Here is a 19,920-nt window from a genome sequence, read left to right as displayed (position 1 = left end):
AATAGGTCCCATCATGTGATTTGTCGTCGAACGATTTTGTTGTATGAAACTCTTATTCAGTTGTAATGTTGATTCTCAATTTTGGTGTACACATTTTGTTGTTTATGAGAATAACATTTATCATTGGTTCTAGAATAAACATGGGGTTTATTCATTAAGATATGTTGTCACATATAGGCTGACATTAAAGAAATAAGATGCATTGTGATACATGGAAGATATTACTCACTCTTAGAGGACATGTCACCATGATCCATGCGTTTTGTTTCTTTTCTTTAAGCATAAAGTTTTTGTGGAATTAGTTGGATAATCCATATGATGAAAATGATGGGATCAAGTGGGAGAATATTATTTATTTTTATGATCCCACATTTTCTCTTAAAGTTGTGACTATTCGACATGAAGTTTTTCCACGCTTCATATCATTTCGTGACAACCGCCCATTTGGTAACCGTCTTTATGGGAGACAGGATATAAAAGGGAACGTATGTTCATTTCTGACGGGGTGATGACAAGGTCTAACACAAACTCTCATATTTGGAATACACCATCAGTACGTGAGGGAATTGGGTTAGTAGTGTGTCCCCAATTTTTCTTTGATTTCAGGTGATTCTAACGAACGTGAACAAGAACAATGGCTAGAGGTTTGTCTTTAATTGATCCTGGCTTCCACATCATGAATTTTTATGTCTTACAGAGGATTCAATTGATGACCCCTATCAATTACTCGGTGAATCTATCACCAACAACTTTTGCTCAATAAAATGGAATGAGCTTTAGTTGTGCGAACTTTAAGAATGAATGAGTTGTTGTCGGATGATTGAGCTTATGTAGTGAGTCTTTGGTTCTGTTCTGTTATGAGTAGTTAATTCTTGTGGGGAAAATTGTTTAAAAAGTCCTAAATATATTATACTTTTGCCAATTCAATCTTAGAACTTTTAATTATGTCAATTGAGTCTTAAACATTTTCACGTTTTGCTATTTTAATTCATCAATCAATTTTGACCGAAATTGCTAACATGGATGCCCACCATCCTACAGGCATGGCCAAAGTTAATGTGGACAATTTTTAATAATTTTTTAATAATATATTAAATCTATTTTTTCTTTTCTTTTTTCATTTTTTCCTTTTTCCTTTTTTCTTTTTTTCTTTTTACCCAGTGATAGTGAGGTCGACCTCGCTAACCCTAATCTCTAGCTAGTCATCGGCCATCGTCAAGGCCCAATAACCGGCTAGAAAGGGAAGGAAAAAAAGATAAGAAAATAATAAATAAATAAATTTGAAAAATATTAAAATATTATTATAAATTATCTATATCACCGCTAGCCATGCCACATAAGGCAGTTAATATTTATGGCCAAAATTGATAAATGGACTCAACTGATAGAATGTGAAAAGATTATGAATCAATTGATATAATTAAAAGGTGTAAAATTGAATTGATAAAAATGCAATAGGTTTATGAATTTTTGACAATTTTCCGTTCCTGTGAACAGCTTCTTTTTTAGCATCAACATCAAGATAGCTTTGAAAGAACCCTTTGGGTAGGCTTAGCGAGTCAAGAAGCAAATTAGCAGGATAAGAAACGTTATGACTTTTTGATAATTTTCCCGTTCCCACGTGAACAGCTTATTTTCTAGCATCAACATCAGGATAGCTTTGAGAGAACCCTGTGGTTAGGCTTGGCGAGTTAAGAAGCAAATTAGCAGGAAAAGAAACGTTATGACTTTTCGACAATTTTCCCATCCCTGTGCGAGTAGCTTCTTTTGTAGCATCAACATCGGGATAGCTTTGAGAAAACCCAGTGGGTAGGTTTAGTGAGTAAAGAAGCAAATTAGCAGGACAAGAAACGTGTGCGCTTGTATGAATTAAGCTCATGACACATTTTCGGCATCAATTTCTTGAGAAGCAATCACGCATTTCAATGTCACATGTGGAAAGCATTTTTTCGTCGACAATTTAATAGAATGTACTCTCGGGCAACTTTGAAAGCGCATTCAACCAATTGAATGTTCACATTTCCGGGAATTTGGACTTTAATTTCAAGGGAGATTATAACATCTTAAGAGGCTATCAGACTTGTGTTGGATGCACCTAACATGAGGTACAAAATGTCTTCAAATGTATTGTCTCATAACTATGGTTATGTTATAACCTTGTTTTAATTGCTTTTTGAAGTGTTGTACGTGTTTGATAACACGATGGCATTTCCTATATTTCTCGAAACTATTGCAGTGTAGTTGCAGAGATTCTATAGCCTCTAATTGCAAGGTGTTCTGCAAATACCACATAAAAGTTGTAGCACTCATTTTTAGAGTAATTGAAGTAGATGAAAAAACCGTACCAAATGACCAATAAGGCTGATTGATACATTTCCAACATCGATGTATGTTAATACCAAAGAAAAGTAAATCCGATGACAAGCCCAGCAATCCAAGGCCTCTCAGATAAGTTTGATTTGTATGAATAGAGTGGAAGAGGGAGGCAAAACTGAAAATACTATTCGTCAATTGTCATCCCTAGACGTTCTTGGCACAGGATAGAACAGAATGAGGAGACGAGTTATTCCTCTTCAAATGTAAATTTACATCTTCTTGCTATGCATACACAAGCTAAATCACAAAGTTAAGCGTTCCATATATATATCAATCATAATCTCTCTCCGTCTCCCCTTCTTCTGCTAGTGGCTTATGTATAGGCACAGAGAGTGGCTTGCCCTTGCAGCTTCTTCAACCAAGTGAAACGCGTGAGACCTATCAAAGTGTCAAGAGTTGGCTTTAACAATGAGAAGTTGAAACTCCCTGTTTGGTGTCTCTTCAAATGCTGCATTGGAAGCTTTCTCACTTAGCATTCAAACTAAAAGAGCCCCCACCACCAAGCTTAGGGTCGATTTGGCAGTAGACAACCTCCCCGGTGTCGTTGAGGTAGTGATCTCTCTTCAAACTTTGCGTTAACGTCCCGATCGAATGGAAGGGCAATGGGCTTGACTTCTTCAGCTCCTAGGAATATACCCCGAGCATCGGCTTTGCTGCTTCCGTTTGCATCATCCCAAAGAAAAAAGGGTATCTTTCATTAATTTATGAAGAGACGCTATCATTATCGAAGCCCGATGCGTTATATATAGGCATTATCTGGTCTAGCCTAACACAGAAAGCGACTGGATATTTATATTGCAGTGATTCTCACAAGACTTGCATCTATGTAGCAAAGCTTCTATTTTTATCAATTAAAGTGATTTTTGTCAATTCAAAAGAGGGGAAATGTATATAACTCACAGCTTCATTAAGTAATAATGAGGGAATTGAGGGAAAAGATGCTGTATGACGTGACTTCCGATATCATGGTGAATGTTGTTGAACCATCTAAAGTCGCGATCAAGCGTGGTGAGCCCACCTCATAAGCAACTCCATCCTTAAAACAAAAAAACAAAAAAAAAAAGGAAAAGAGATAACCTAAAATTACTTGCAATTGTCAACCCAAAATCTTCTTCTATTTGATGATATTACCTTTCGCCTGTATCAAGGGAGTTTGTCTTCATGACCATGGTGATGCAGGTAAGTCACAAAGTTCAGCCACATCACAAAAATGTGAGAATTACACTATTGAAAACACGTTCCAATTAGAGTTCGTCCAATGCTAGGAAATATTAAGATTGATATACAAAATTCAGATACCGACTAATATGGCAAGCTGTTAGTAGACCTTTCGAACAACTATGTGCCATTGAACAGCAAAATAAAGTCTACACGTAGTTGAAGATAATGCCGAAGAAAGAGGAGAAGAGGAAGAGGAACTATACAATAAGGGATGCCATAGAGCTCAAGCGATTGGAGGGGTCACATCATGAAGGACAATCCCACAAGCAAGTCCACTATTAGACCTTGCCTTGAGTTTGGGGCTGGAACACGATGTGCTTACTTGTTTGTAATGTTGAAGTCTTCTCTTTTTATGGCACAAAGTAGGGGCTAGAGAAAAGAGAATAAGAGTAAATGAGGGCGCATTTGGTTACGATTCTGTTCCCAGAAGTAGATTATGATAAGAAATTATTCTTTTTTATTCTATTTCCGGGAACAGATTCTAAGTATTTTAAGCCATTTGGTAATTGTCCAAAATTTCTGATTTTGGAATAGAATTGCGTTTGATACCATGCTCATTGATTTTGCTCCAAATCAATTTCTTTTCATTTTTAAATAATTTTTATACTTTTTATACTTTTTATACTTTTTTTCTTTTTTTCTCCTATTCTTCTTCTTCTTCAGGTCAGTTGTCGAACCAGTGACCGGCCAAACAAGAGTCGGCGACCTCACCAAAGCGTCACTGGCCCTCGGCGAGGCCAGCCCTCGCCGGTGGCCAGGCCGACCTCACCGGGGCTAGGTGAGGCCTGCCTAGCCACCGGCAAGGCTCGCCTAGGCAGGCCTCGCCTAGCCACCGGTAAGGTTAGGCGAGCCTCGCCGGTGGCTAGGCTTGCCTTCGGCAAGCTCACCGGACTGGTTGCCAACAACCGGTGGATGGCGGCAGCAGACGGTGACGAACGGCAATGGATGGCGGCAACGGGCAGTGGTGGATAGTGGCGAACGGCAATAGAGGAGGGGAGAGAAGGGTTCCACTTTTTTTATTCTTTTTTTTTTGTTCTCAAAACAAGAATCAATTCTTTTTATTATTATTCTTGATTCTACTCCAAATCTGTTCCCGGGAACAAAAATTTTACCAAACGCGATTCTGTTCTCAAACTGATTCCGGGAACAAAAAATCAAAATCAAGCATTGTTTAGATGGTTACCAAAAAGTGCCTAAGTTTCTTGCCTTAACCCTAGGTTGTCCTTTTCTTATAAAAGTGGCCGCAATAAGTGGGTGCTTGAATGCATAGTAGCCACACTTGAGTGTTCTCTTTCAGAGTTGTAGCCACACAGCTATAGTGTGACGAGATGATTACACAGTAACTCCTGACAAAAAGAGGTGGAGCTGCAAACATGGAAAAATCTGAGGGGGTTCTTCGTGGGAGGAGAATGGGCACCCTATGCGGCACAAGGGACGTTCAAACAAGGAGCATAGGACACACGATGAATTTTGTGCTGTTAAGATTTTTACATCTTATTGAGTTAGTTTATCTATAAATACTTTGGGCTTGGTAATAATCTAGGTGAAGGAAAGAGTTGAGCGTGTGAATGATTGTAACTCTAATTTTTTTTATTATAGTAGATTATTTGTCAATGGCTCTCTAGTTGCCGATTCCAATATGGTGTTAGTAGTGAGATGGAGCTTTAGGTTGAGATTCCAAATATCTCAAAGGTAACATAGGTTGAGACTACAGACGAGGGCATGGTTCCTAAAGTCGGCGATACTAAACAACCGGCAAAATCACAACATACTATTAACTGTGGGTAGATAAAAAAAGGTAAATTAAACACCAATACTTTATGGCTATAAAGATATTGCTTATGCATTGACTGTAGGTGATGAGATGGAAATAGATGAGCTTTTGTTTTACCCTGTGGTGATGGCCAATTCTTAATCAGTGCAATAATTATGGGCTATAAGCGAAGAGATAGAATCACTCTATCGAAATCAAACATAGGAGCTTATCAAGGCACCCAAAGAAGTAAATGGGTCTACAAAAGGAAGGAGGACTCCCTAGTGTCGTGGCAACGAGATATGAAGCAAAACTTGTTGCTACATAGTAGGAGGGAAATCATTACAATGGTTCTCTTATGCTGGGGCATACTTCTATTCATTTATTACTTGTCTTAGTTGCTACATAAGATCTCAAGCATGAACAGCTAGATGTGAAAACAACATTTCTTCAAAGTGAGGTGGAGAAGCATAATTTGCATGAGGCAGCCTGAGAGATTTGTCATTCTGAGTAAGGAAGATCACGTTTATTTATTAAAGAAATCTTTATATGGGTTGAAATAGTCTTTTAGACAGCGGTATAAGCATTTTGATACTTTTAGTGGTAATTAGAACTATTCAAAAGTTAAATAGAGAGTTGTGTTTACTTCAAGACATTGGAGGATGGATCTTTGATTAATCTGTCATTATATGTTGATGGCATATTGATAGTAGCTGAGAATATGTTTTATGTTGATGTGCTAAAGGGGAAATTGAAAACTAAGTTTGAAATGTAAGATTTATGTGCTGCAAAAGAAATATTGGGTATGGAGATTTTACATGACAGAAATGCAAGAGTTTTACGTCTATCTCCAAAGAAATATATTGAGAAAATTGTAGCATGTTTTAATATGTAGTTAACGAAATCTATACACCATTAGTGAAGCATTTTAAATTTTCAAATAAATTATCATTACAGATTAAAGATGAGGCGGAACATTGTCCTATGTTCCTTATTCTAGTGTAGTGGATAGTATTATGTATATTATGATATGCACTAGCCTAACATTTCACAAACTATGAGCATAGTTAGCCATTACATGAAACGTCCTAGTAAAACTTGTTAGGAAGCCGTGAAGAAGGAAATAACAGACATGAGTATAGTATATTGGAAGGACAACAATGGTAGTGAAACCACTAGTTATGTGGATTTGAATCACACTGATAACTTGGATGAGTGTAGGTTTTTAACAAGGCACATGTTTATGCTAGTAGGTGGTGTAGTGAATTGGAAGGTATCCTTATAAGATCGCATTGCATTGTCTTCCACTGAGGTAGAATACATGGCACTAGCTTTTCTAGCAAAGGAGACAATATGGCTATGGGGTTTGCTTCGGAACTTTGGGTTGGAGCAGAACAAATGTTGATATACATTATGACAATGAAGGTGCGATATTTTTTACATATAATCTCATTTGTGACAAGCGAATAAAGCATATCAATATCAAATATCATTTCATTCAAAATGTCTTAGCGAAGGTTATGGTTGTTGTAAAAAGGATTGCTACAATAGAGAATCTAGCAAACATGATGATGAAGCCTATTCCTATGGCAAAGAACAATCTTTGCTTAAGCACAATTGGCATCTATAAAGAGTGACCTCCTATTGAGGCATTAGGAGATCAACATAGATGATAAGCACTATAACATGACTTCAAATATCAAGTTAAGATGAAAAATTGTTAAATTATGTCTTAGATTTTGAGCCCGTATATGGCATGCTTACTTTGTGTTCAATTGTGGTCGCAAGAGAAACAACAAAATAAGGGGTATACCTATCTTTGTAATATTGAAGTTCTTCTCTTTTAATAGTACAAAGAAGGGGCACACAAATTGGGGCAAGGGGAAAGAGAACAAAAATAAAACAAATATAGGATTTTATTGACTTAACCCTAGGTTGTCCTTTCCTTGAAGAAGTGGCCGCAAAGAGTGGATCCCTGAAGTGCACAGTAGCTACACTTGAGTGTTCCCTTTTAGAGTTGTAGCTACACAAATACAACCTAAAAAGATAGCTGCACAATAGCCCTCGATAAAAAGAGCTAGAGTCGTACAAGTGGAAAAATCTCCAAGGGCTCTTCATGGGAAGAGAATGAGCATTTTGTGCCCCGCGAGGGATGTTCCGAACAAGGAGCATTGGTGAATTTTGTGCCATAAATTTTTTACATCCTATCTAGTTGCTTATTTATAAACACTTTAAGTTTGGGTTTGTAGGGAAAATCCCTATGTTGTTTTAAAGATGACAAAGACAATCAAAAGTTATTAATATGTGTATTGGTTGAGCAGTACCAGGTGATATATGCATAGATCAAAATGCAGATGTTGTCATAAATAGCACCAGGTGAACTAATATGAGGAGTGTTCTACCACTGTCTTGAGTGATTTACCGATATTTGAGATGAACAAGGTATTAGGCGATTGAATATGTCTACAAACTTGGAAGATCTTCAAATAAGGTGAACACTTGGAAGGACCTTGATCAAAGATGAATAAGCTGAGAATAACAAGGATGTTCATGATGGCTTAGAGGTACAAAAATCAGGTGAATAGTTGAATGGGCCTTGATGAGGTGAACAAGCTTAGAATGGGGATGTCTAATAAAGCTTGAAAGAACCATGAAGATAAACAGTTTAGTAGAGTCGAAATTGCAAATATATTTGAAAGGACCAAAAAGATTAGCATCATTATCAATTGCAGTGAATTGTTATTAGAGTAATAGATTTCTGGCAAAAAGTAGCTACCTAATACAAATAAGATGGAAGAATGTGATAATATCAATGATTATTGTGAGTTCAATGAAGATGAGAAAATAGTGTGTGGTGTCCTTGAAGATTTTTGGAAGTTGACTTAGTCAAATCATTTGAAGATGAGGAATCAACAAAGATGTTGATGTCCTTAGAGATCTTTGGAAACTGACATGGTTAATCAGCGAAGATGAGGAATAAGTGAGAATGCTGATGTCCTTGGAAGTTTTTGTATGCTGAAGAAGCAAAGAGGATAATTGGATGATTGATCACAAGTCATTTCACACGATGTGTCAGTGGACAACATCAATAGACTAGTAAAAATTTGTATGTCCTAATTATGGGTAAAGGATCGTGAGGATATTTAGTTCTAAAAGGTGCTGGTCACTTGACCACCTGCTTAGAATATTGAAAAGAAGAAAATAGCGATTACAAAGACTTGGAATTTACAGAAAGATCACCAAAGTTGATCAAGAGCAGTTTTGGCATTAATGAGCAAGTATGACATAAGTACACTGACATTGTTTGGGAACAATCTCTGTCAAAGAGACATTCTGATGATCTTCAGCAATGGTATGCTGTTGGCAACTGCTAGAACCAATGGCTAATTGGGGATTTCGATGGGGAATGATCATTTGAGGATGAATAGTTATATATTGAGTCCAAGAAAAGTAGTTGGGGCGGGAGAAATTGGAGAAACCGAACAAGATGGGTCATATGCTTTGGGTCTTCTTCTCTGCTCTTATTTTGTTGTTAGATCTTGTGTATTCCTAATGTCAATGTCTATGTGGTGCTAATGTGTGTAATCAGTGATAAGAGCAAGTGTACAGGAGTGATAGCAGTATGTGAGTCCTAGTAGTGTGATCTATTGGAAAGGCGACACTTGTTTATTGTAACTTGTTTTGAAGATTACTAGTGGATTCCAACTTTGCTATGGCTGTTAGTGTTAGGAGTGGATGTAGGCTTGGAGATAATATTGAACCACTATATATCTGCTTGTAAATCTTTTATCTCTTCACTATTTATATTACCTGATCTTTATTATCATGATCTATTAAACAGCAGCACACGCACCAAATTTCTATAATCTATTTCTACCAATGTTTGAAGTTAAACTTAATAATTTCTACAAATGTTTTTCATAATTCTCATATAATATATTCACCCCCCCTTTAGATTGTATTGTTAGCCCCCAATAGGGTATAATTTAAAAATGGGAAACATCAAAGAACTTGTAACTCTAATTTTTTTTTTTATTATAGTGAATTATTTGCTGCTAACTCTTCCATTGAATATAGGTAGAACCAAGTGATTAGTGAAAGTGCTAGCATAAACACCTAGGGGGTGAATAGGTGTGAAAACAGATTTTTCGAAATGCAATAAAAATACTTTTACTTTTAAACTGAGTCTAATGAACGACAAACTTTGAAGCGGAATTCAGACTTTAATAACTATTTCGAAACACAGAAAGATATCACAACAAATAAAATAAAGGAGTTCAGGGAAGAAAAAATGAGCAAAAGATTTATAGTGGTTCGGTTTAGATCAAACCTACGTCCACTCTCCACGCTAACAGCCTTTTGGCTAGTTTTCACTATGAATCGAAAAAGAGTGTTACAACCTTATGATTTCGACTTTTAAGTGAAGAGATTCTACTGCTCTCACAAAGTCACTCTCTAGAGTTTCTCTCTTTTTCGAGTACAAATTTGAGCACTGTAGGAGGAAGAGTAAGTAATTTGGAAGCTTCAGACTTTGGAATTCTTATTTCATGCACACTTTGAATGACTTGAACAACTTCCTTAAATACCCATCTATGCCTTCTTGACCGTTGGCACTTTCTAGAGAAATTCTTCCAATCATCCCGTTAGACAAAATCAATCAAGGAAATCTCGAACCATTTGAAGATTCAAATGAAAGTCCGATGATCCCGGTCGCCCATACAATCAAGATCTAGGTTTCCATAAATAAATTATTTCCTAATAAACTTGCCTTCCAAAATGATATTACCGTTCTTAATTGCTTTCGATAATAATATCTAAAGAAGGTAAGTAAGATTCCCATTCAGAAAGCCATATATATCATGTTCGTACTGAAGCCTTGAAGGAAGAAAAGTAATCTTGAGTCTGATTATATCTCTATTCTTCACTTGCGTTCAGTCTAGGTCTTCGTCAGAGTGAAGCAAACTTCTTATGTAAGATAGACTTTGAAAGAGTTACACATAAGTCTCGTATTCCTCAGAATGAAAATGAGAATAGAACTAGAGAAGTTTTGTTAGCTTCAAAATCTAATAGGAGTTTTGTCCAACAATTAATTTCCACGTTAAATTTTACAACACATACCATGGCCGTCCAACATGTTGTGGATGTGATAACATCTTTCCTCTCACTTGCTATGAATAGGCCGCTCTCTGGGTGAAAGTGACACCCTCATTTCCTTGGACTTCTACTCCACTATGAAATTAACACTAAGTCAGGGCCACAAGAATCTCAATTCCTGACGACATTCTCTCATTCGAAACTTCACTTTTTTTTTCATGGTCTTTAGAAATTCAAGAATAATTTCTCTATTTATGAATTCTCCAAGGAAACTGAGGATTAGAACTTAGAAACAGAAGATGAAGTTTCAAAAGATAATCTTGCTGGCCAGAGGAATTGGAATTGAATTCAGTCAAATTGATTTCAGTCAATCACAACCACAAAGGCATCAAATCTTAGAGGAGCTCTACTGTTCAAAGCAAGCAACGTTTCTCCATGAAAAGGCGGATTCATGTCCGATTAATGTCTAATTCATAGTTAATTAGTTGGGTCCATGATCCATCATCATGTCAAAAATAAAGTCAGGCAATTCGAAAGGCTCTTTGTGGGACATTGCTTTTCTCTCCTTTTCCTTGCTTTAACCATTGTTGATTCAGTATAAGCAACAAGAAAAAGATCATTCGGGGGCACGCGTCAAACGCTCACAAGATAGAAGGGTTAGGCAAGCATGGGAAAAGGGGCTGTGAGGCGGCAAGTCCTTGTAATAGCATCCATGCTCTTGTAGATTCTCTCTAATAACTACAAGAAGGAAGAAATCGAGCCCAATTCAGAAATTATGATACTAATAATTGATAACAAAAAGAAAAAAAAAAGAGCAGAACAAAGAGGTAGATGATTCACTGGGCGTCATGACTTAACATTCTCGACGTGCCGGTGATTTGATAAGTTTTGTGGTTGATTCTCTTGTTGTATTCAATGCAAAAGAAAGTGACATTCAAAATTGCTAGTGGTACCATGAGTCATATATTTCATTATTCACTAAAATCATACTAAGTTCTAACCATTTATACCGAGCTTCTTAAGATGGAAGAGTTAGGTAATTCCTATCGAACTAGTGATTTTAGGGGAGATTAAATGAAATTAGATTTTTTTTTATTTCGTGAAAAATGAATTATTTAAAAAAATATTTAACCTAAAAATAATTACTCATATCACTTATATAAACGAAGGAACAATTTTTTTTTTTCATAATTCACGAATATATTTAGACATAAATTATTGTCAATAATAAAAAAATCATTGATTAATATTTTAAGCAATTCAAGCAATCATTTTCAAGAAAATATTTTCTAAATTATTCATATTTTTTTAAATAAATGGAGTCTAAACAAAGTGACTTCAAGCTTACCATCCATGTTAAGGCATGAGAATGGATGGATGAAGTAGATGCCTCACCACACTATTCTGCTTGGGATCGTTCGAGAAGCTCTCGTGCCCACTGTGTCAGTTTTGAAAGGAAAAATATCACCAAAATTTAAGTGACAATAACAATAAAGTGATGGGAATATCCATAAGCAAATGCGATAAGACAACACAACTTAACTGAGAATCGGCAAAGCAAAAATGAGAGGTAGAAGCACCAAACCGAAGACAAGCACAACACAAACTATGACAACATTTGTTTTTTTTGGTCGGAAATACTTAGCACTTTATTTACGAAGGGAAAGCATTACAACCTGTTTTTAGGGCATTGATACATAGCATATCCAGAATAATTTGAGGAGGTGAGGAGGCCCAGTTTGAGTTCAAAAAGCCACGGCCAAAGGCCTTAGCAGCCTAGTCAGCGAGAGAGTTCGCTTCCCGTCTACAGTGGCACAGGCGCAAGTGGGAAAATCGGGAGATCGGATCAGCAACTTCCACAACTAGGTTTCGGCAGTCCCATGGTGGTGATCGGTGATCGTTGATCGTCTCTACCATTACCAAACAATCGGAATCAATCTGCAGGTGATCATCTGTCATCCCTTTCTGTAACAGATAGTGAAGAGCTTGATGTAGGGCTCGAATCTCTGTTTGCAGAGGAGATGAAGCAGGAATGATCTGGGAGGTTCCACCGATCACATTGCCTTCATGGTTTCTGCAAACACAGGCGACCGAGCCTATTTGATCTGCTACAGAGAAAGCCCCATCAATATTCACTTTGATTATTCCTAGTGGTGGAGGATTCTAGATCCGAGAGGTAGGCAACACCAACTACCCTGTAGTTGTTGCGTTCTTCTGCTTACTACGATTAAGCTCTACGTTTGTAAGTGCCAGATCTACAACCTGTTCATGTGTTGAACGCTTGTTGCGGAAGATGAAGTGATTCCTCGCTTGCCAAATCTGCCAAAGAAGAGCTACTACTGTCTCCGGTTCAGGTACATTTACTCCCTACATTAATAGATCTGCTAGCCAATTAAACATCCTGAGTGTAGTGTATGCTGAAAGATTAAGCTGCACTTTGGGATGGGACCAAAGGCCCTATATTTGTGGGCAAAAGAGAAATAAGTGTTCGGTAGTTTCAGGAAGATGAGTTTGACATAACTGACATTCTGGGTCGGGGATGATATGTCTGCGATATAGGTTTTCCCTTGTAGCGAGCGCATTGTGGCAAAGGGACCACAGAAATATTCGAAGTTTAAGCTATCTTTAGTTGCCAAATCTTGCGCCATACAAGGATTGGGAGTTGAGGGGATTTGGATGCAGAGTTGGGAAGGTGTTTGGGAGCGTTTTGTTTAATGAACTTGTAGCCGCTTTTGATTGTATAGTCTCCAGTACGTGTTCCTGTCCATATAATTTGATCTGTGGTCAGAATTGAACTGAGAGGGATGGTAACAATCTCCCTGATAATCTGGTCATCAAAACTTTGTTGAAGAAGAGGAACATTCCAATTAGTCTGATTTTGTTGAATAAAACTTCCAACCATTTATGGCTCTCCTCTTTCGACTGGCCCACCAAGAGTTCCTCTAGCTAACCATTTATCATTGCGAATATGAATGCATTGGCCATTCCCAACTAACCATTGAAGCTGAGCTGAGATGGAATCTCGACCTAACAACAGACTTTGCCAGCCCCATGACGGAGTAGATCCTCTAGGGTGCATGTTAAAAATCAGTAGAATGAAAGTATAAACCTTTAAACACACGGCTCCACAAGGATGAAGGGCATTGGGCTATTCGCCATGCCTGTTTACTGAGTAGTGCTTTATTAAGACTAAGTAGGTCGCGAAAACCTAGCCCCCCATTTTCCTTCCTTTCTTGAAGTAGGTCCCAACTTTTCCAATGGATGCCCGACTTAGTACAATTATTTTGCCACCAAAACTGTGCTATCTTCTGCTCAATAGACTTGCATAGAGAGACTGGAAGTTTAAAAATTGTCATAGCATAGTTTGGTAATGCTTGTACTACAGATTTCAGTAATATTTCCTTCCCACCTTTGGATATAAGTTGTTCTTTCCACCCCGCCAACTTGGCACTAACCCTCCAAAGTATCCAAGCAAACATATCCTTCTTAGAAACTCCCCAATTAGATGGTATTCCTAAGTACTTGCCAGTTTTTTTCAATCAAAGGTACTCACAATTCACTAGCCAGATTTTGCTTTAATGTATTAGGACAGGCTCTGCTAAGAAAAAGTCCAGATTTGTTTCTGTTCACTGCTTGACCTGTAGCTAGACAATATTGTTGTAGGATGTTGGCTAAATTTTGGCATTCAAGTAGGCTTCCATCTAAGAAAAATATTGCATCATCGGCAAAAAATAGTTGAGAGAGGGTAGGACACCACCTATTAAACTGAATTCCTTTGAGATTTCCCATATCGACTGCTTGTTGAATGAGAGTTGATAAAACATTAGCCACCAGGATGAATATATATGGAGAGAGAGTATCACCTTGGCGCAATCCTCTTGTAGGATGAAAAAAAAGGTAACAGCTGTCCATTGAATTTAACGCTAAGGGAAACCGTTGTTATGCACTGCATCACCCACTGCACCCAATTGTTGTGAAACCCGAGCTTGCACAAATAGGCCTCCAAAAAGTCCCACTCGACTTGATCATATGCCTTTTTCATATCCAACTTTAAAATAGCGTGAAATTTTCTCTTTCTTACCCTGGTTTTTAGTTGGTGTATGACTTCTTGGACTACCAAGATGTTATCCTAGATTTGTCTACCAGTCACAAAGGCGCTCTGCTCCGTCGAGATCAACTCAGGTAACCAAGGTTTTAGTCTGTTCGCTAAGACTTTGGATATGATTTTGTAAATGAAATTACAGAGGCTAATGGGACATGATAATCTCTATGAAATATGATGACATGATATGAAATTCTTCGCAAGAGACAAGCTAGAGTCCTTACCAATTGTGACCAAGAAAAAAGAGCTAGAACATGTTGCCCCGGCGGCCTAGTAAAGAGGCCAAATGACCTAGTTGTTCAAATATGCCGCCCTATTACGCAAAGACGACAGGAACATCCTGTTGGGGTTTGTTTCAAAAAACAACAATACATGCATGAGAAAAAAATTAATAAAAGATGATTCACAGAGGAAGAAAAAACACTCATGCACGTATCTTCAAAACATTGTTTGTACAATTTAATAAGAAGCACGTGGAAATGAAAAAGGAGGGCAAAGTGATTTGGTTCTTTGAATCAGGCCACAAATTTTGATTTTCTCGTAGCCTTGGTTCAGATGTTGCTCATATCAAGACCACAATTGATCTTCTTGTAGGGTGCCTGAAAGTATTCTGGTTCTGATGGTCAATACCAACTCCACAAATGTCAAAACTCTAGTTCAAATCACCATCGAACTATCGTCAAACGATAGAGAGAAATTTGAGAGAGTTCACTACTACAGTTGTGCTAGCAATTATTCTTGTGTGTGACTAAATTGATTGATCACTATTATCTCATAATCATCTCATGAACCTCTTGTGATCAATCTCAAATCACAAATATTCAAATCAATTCAGCTCATTAACTTTGAAACCGTTTCAAAGCATTAATTCGGGCATTAAATCTATAACCTTTACAGAATATTATTCTAAGCATTAATTCTATAACCATTACCACACTTTTAATTCGACCGGAAACCATTTGCAAACGTTATTAGATCATTAAATTAGCCATTGATTATGAAATCGTTTCGGAACATCAATCTTTCCATTGATTCTAAAACCAATTCAAGATCGTTAATTTAGCATTTGATTTGATCCCGCTTCAGATCTTTAATTTAGCCATTAATTTTGAAACCATTTTACATTTTTAATTTTTCCATCGATTCTGAACTTGTTTCATATATTCAATTTGGCCACTAATTCTGAACTCGTTTCAGATCTTTAATTTGGTTGTAGGTTCATAAACTGTTTTAGAACTTCAATCTTTAGCTCAATTCAATTTGATTGCCACAATTGCAAAGACATTTGCAATATGTCTCTCCATTCAAATGTCATTTTGAATTGGTTAAGGTGTGTAATATCCATAGGTTCATTACTAACCTGGTGGTATGACTTAACTAACATGTTGGTATAACTTAGAGAACTAATTATCTCGATTAATCTCCAAGTCCTACAAACCATGAGTGACATTTACAATATGTCATGGCTACTCAAACAATATGAATATTTCAAGAACATAACGAACTTGTCAGTTTCAACAATCATGTAATTCAATTCTTTTGTCTAACTATGTTCTAATTGAACGAAGGTTATGTAATTATTTGTCAAGCCACCAATTCGATCATATGCCCAAATTTAAATTAATATGTATTTTTACGAGACATGAACAATCCTTTCTCGGTTACGACTCTTGCTGAGGATTTCAATATAATGTCATGATTAGATTGCATAGGACATTAATTTTCTATCTTGTATGCATAACAAGAAAAAAGATTCCATATTGTACACGTATGTGCCTTCGTATATGAACAAATTATGACCATCAAGTATAAAGACGGTTCGACGAAGCATCAATATATACACTTGTGAATGATAGCCATCTAACATAAAAGTCAGCATCATGTCTCGATCTAAGGATTTTACACAATACCAAAACATGAATGATTAGTCATTGATCTCGCTAAAAGCTTTCATATCACTAATCATTCTATGCATGCCATATTTAGTGAACTTGTCCAATACAAGTACTTGTGTTCTAGCTCAAGTATCATAATACCCAATAACTTGTGACTCATCATCCCTTGAGGTATCCAATCCTCAATGGTAAAACTTGAGAACACACCAGTCTCAATCGATCTCAACAAAATCATTAATATCCTCTCAATGATTTATCAATTAGAAACTATTTAAAAACTTAGTCTAGTTGTAAAAATGTCACATGCATTCTTAAAACCTTAAGAATATGTTCAGTCATAACCGATCTTATAAACGCATTCATATAAATTGGATAATGAATAAATATTTATTTGCTATTAAATAAATAATGCAACTAAATTCCTTACATGGTTGCTTTGGAGCATATAGCTAACACATCCCTCGGGACGTAGCTCATCAACCTCCTATTAGTAGTTTGTTTGTAAAATAAACAAAGAGGTGCCTTGTGAGAAAGCTAGTATGAGTACCTAGAGGGGGTCAATAGGTGTGAAAACAAATTTTGCAGAGTAAAGATTATAATTTTACTTTTAAACCGACTCTATTTAGCAATAGATTATAAAAATGAAATTAGACTCTAACAAACAAATATTGTTGCGATCAAAGTAAAGAGCATAGGGAAGAGAATAAGAACACGGGGTTTATAGTGGTTCGACTTGATCCAAGCCTACGTCCACTCTTCCGCACTGACAGCCCACCGGCTGGATTTCAGTAAGAATCAAAAGAGTTGATATAGTATAGAACTTCCTTGATTCCACAGTGTAGAGACTCTGCTATACTTCCTCAGGGTCTCACGGAAATATAAACGCTCTTTCAAGTACAAGTTTTTGATCAACAGTTGAATTTGACAAAGAACGAGGAGCTTCAAACTTTAGAATTCTTCTATCGCCCACACACTTAAATAACTGGAACAACTTCCTTATATACTCCTTCATGCCTTCATACCTGTTGGCACTTACCAAAGGAGTTCTTCCAATCTACCCATTGGACATAATCAATTAGGAAGATTTCGAGTTATTTAAGGAATATGACGATAGCTCACCAATCCTGCTCGCCCATACAATCATGATCTAGGTTTCCATAAGTAGAACCTTCCAAGTATGCTTCGTCAATCAACCGATCTAAATTACCTGAATTGAAATTAAAATGAATAACAGATTCCAAGTTGCTATCTCCAACCGAGAGATTTTCTTCAGTTGATAGAATCAAATCCTTAACAAGATACTCAGTTCTGGATAAGTCTTCTTCGACGGTCTAGAAACTGTCAATGAGGATAGACTCTGAGTCTTGAGTCTGGCGGTTTGGCGATCTTCAGATTTTGACTAAAGAGTCTGCAAGACTTCAGACTAGACTGATGGAAACGTTTTGTCAGCTTCAAAACACACGAGGAAGTTTTCTCCAATAATCTCCCCATTTTTTATGGTGACAAAACTTTCCTACAGATTTGGATATTTTTGACTTGCAAAACAGAACTTAAGCAAACATGGATATCTCACAAAGATAATTGACTTAGTAGAGACAACATTGAATCTGCATCCACAAGAAAAAAGTTAGACCTGTAAATAAACAACTATCTTTACCATGAAATACCAATAGTGCTTAGAATAATCAAACGGTCAAACAAACCAAACCAAATCCAGTCACAACCAAACAAACCAAACAAAAGTCATTCAGAAAGTAAACCAAACAAAAATCAAGTTTCAAATCTGCACATCTCTCCCCCTTTTTGTCAGCATAAAAAAAAAAAAAGGTAGAGATAAAAAGATAATGGAATCATGGTTGCCTAGGAACACGAATGAGCTAGAAATCTCCCATTGACTGGAAAATCCCTACCAGCTTCTTCAAATCCTCCTTCAGTTCAACCACATCTTCACCCTTGGCATTTTCTTGAACTTAAAGAGCAAGGGCATTAACTTGATCATGCAAGGAAACTAAAGAGGCTTGATCTGCATTCTGCAAGTTCTGAACTTTGCATCCTAGGGCCTAAATCTGTCCTCGCATCTCCATAAGAACATCAAGAATTTTGCAAATGTCTCCTGAATTTTCAGTCTGATAACTGGCTTCTGCATGATCAGTAGGAGTATTTGCAGATGATGGCAAGCCAGCATGATCACTCAGATTTGACGATGAAACCTCTGGCCTTCCTCAGGGAATTGAGAAGCATAGATGTCTTCTGGATCTGCAGGTGAGCGACTAACACCTTCAGCAGTTGAAGATGTACCTCTTTCTCAGCAACTCCCCCTGTTTCAATGCCCTCAAGAGGTGAGAAGTACGCTTCATGCTCTGTTTCTGCCTATTCACCCCTGCCTTCTTCTTCTTCTGCAATTCTTTCTTCATCTGCTTCTTTTTGCATTAATTCTCTCTCTTCACTCTTTTCCTCTTCTTTATCTTTGTCTTGATCCTCTCTCCCCTCAGTCTCTGGAACAACACTTTGAAGATTTCTCGGTGCAAGAGCAGAAATTGTAACACCATCCTCATCCTTTTCATCTTCCAGAACGAGTGCTCTTCTTTTCTTGGATGGAGCTATCATGGGCTCCTTCCCTTTCCGCTTTGCCATTAAAGAACCTTGGTGTGACTTGACAAGGGTTTTCTCTTTCAATCGCTCCAAAGCTTTGTCCAGCTCTTTCAAACGCATTTTGAAAACCAATTTCAGTCCCACTACCATTTGATCACATGATCGAACATATAAGATCCTGTGAAGCTTAATATTGAACCATCTGAAAAGCTTTGTAACAAGCCCTGAGTAAGGAAGTTGCCCTCTGTCTTTCGCCATCGTTCTGTACATTTGAAACATGATTGTGTGAGGTAGAGAGAATTTCTTGCCAGCGTTGATGGCATACATCAACTTTGCTTCTAAGTTGGAGACGTCTGTTTTCGAGGTTGACTTGGGTCTAAGGCAATTGATCACAATCTTGCGAAGCAAAATGTTAGAGGCATTCATCATCAAGTACGAAATTATTCCTTCAACCATCCCATCCCGAACAAGTTCTACCGTCGCATGACCAACAGACACACTAATCGATTGGAAAGCTCCTCACTCCACTCCAATCACATCCGCCAATGCGTCCATGTCAACAACATAGTTCTGGTCTCGAATACTAAACGAAAATCTATTTGCATCCAAGGAACTAAGATTAGAATAGAAGTAAGCAGTAAGTTTTGGATATGCCTCAGTAGTCTCGGAACAAAATTGCTCAAGCTGAAGTTTAGTGAATTTCTCTCTCAATTTCACATTCACAGAATCAAGAAAATCAAAGTCTACACTCCTCGGATTGATCACCCCTCATTTTAGCAACTTAGAGTAAAGTCGCATGTGTTCATCCGAGCGAAACAAGTCTTTCCTTTTGCTTTGAACATTTACTGCAATACCAATTCTAGGCTTGAATTGAGTGTACATTTTAT

At 37.2% G+C, this 19,920-nt stretch overlaps 1 pseudogene; it reads right to left on the bottom strand.

The window, feature by feature from the left end:
* Positions 1-2,841: 2,841 nt before the first annotated feature.
* LOC104452888 lies at positions 2,842-19,291 on the bottom strand (annotated as a pseudogene).
* Between the last annotated feature and the right edge of the window lie 629 nt (positions 19,292-19,920).

This window comes from Eucalyptus grandis, chromosome 1 (assembly GCF_016545825.1).
Source record: "Eucalyptus grandis isolate ANBG69807.140 chromosome 1, ASM1654582v1, whole genome shotgun sequence".
Classification (NCBI taxonomy): domain Eukaryota; kingdom Viridiplantae; phylum Streptophyta; class Magnoliopsida; order Myrtales; family Myrtaceae; genus Eucalyptus; species Eucalyptus grandis.
This window is presented reverse-complemented; position numbering and strand designations above follow the sequence as displayed.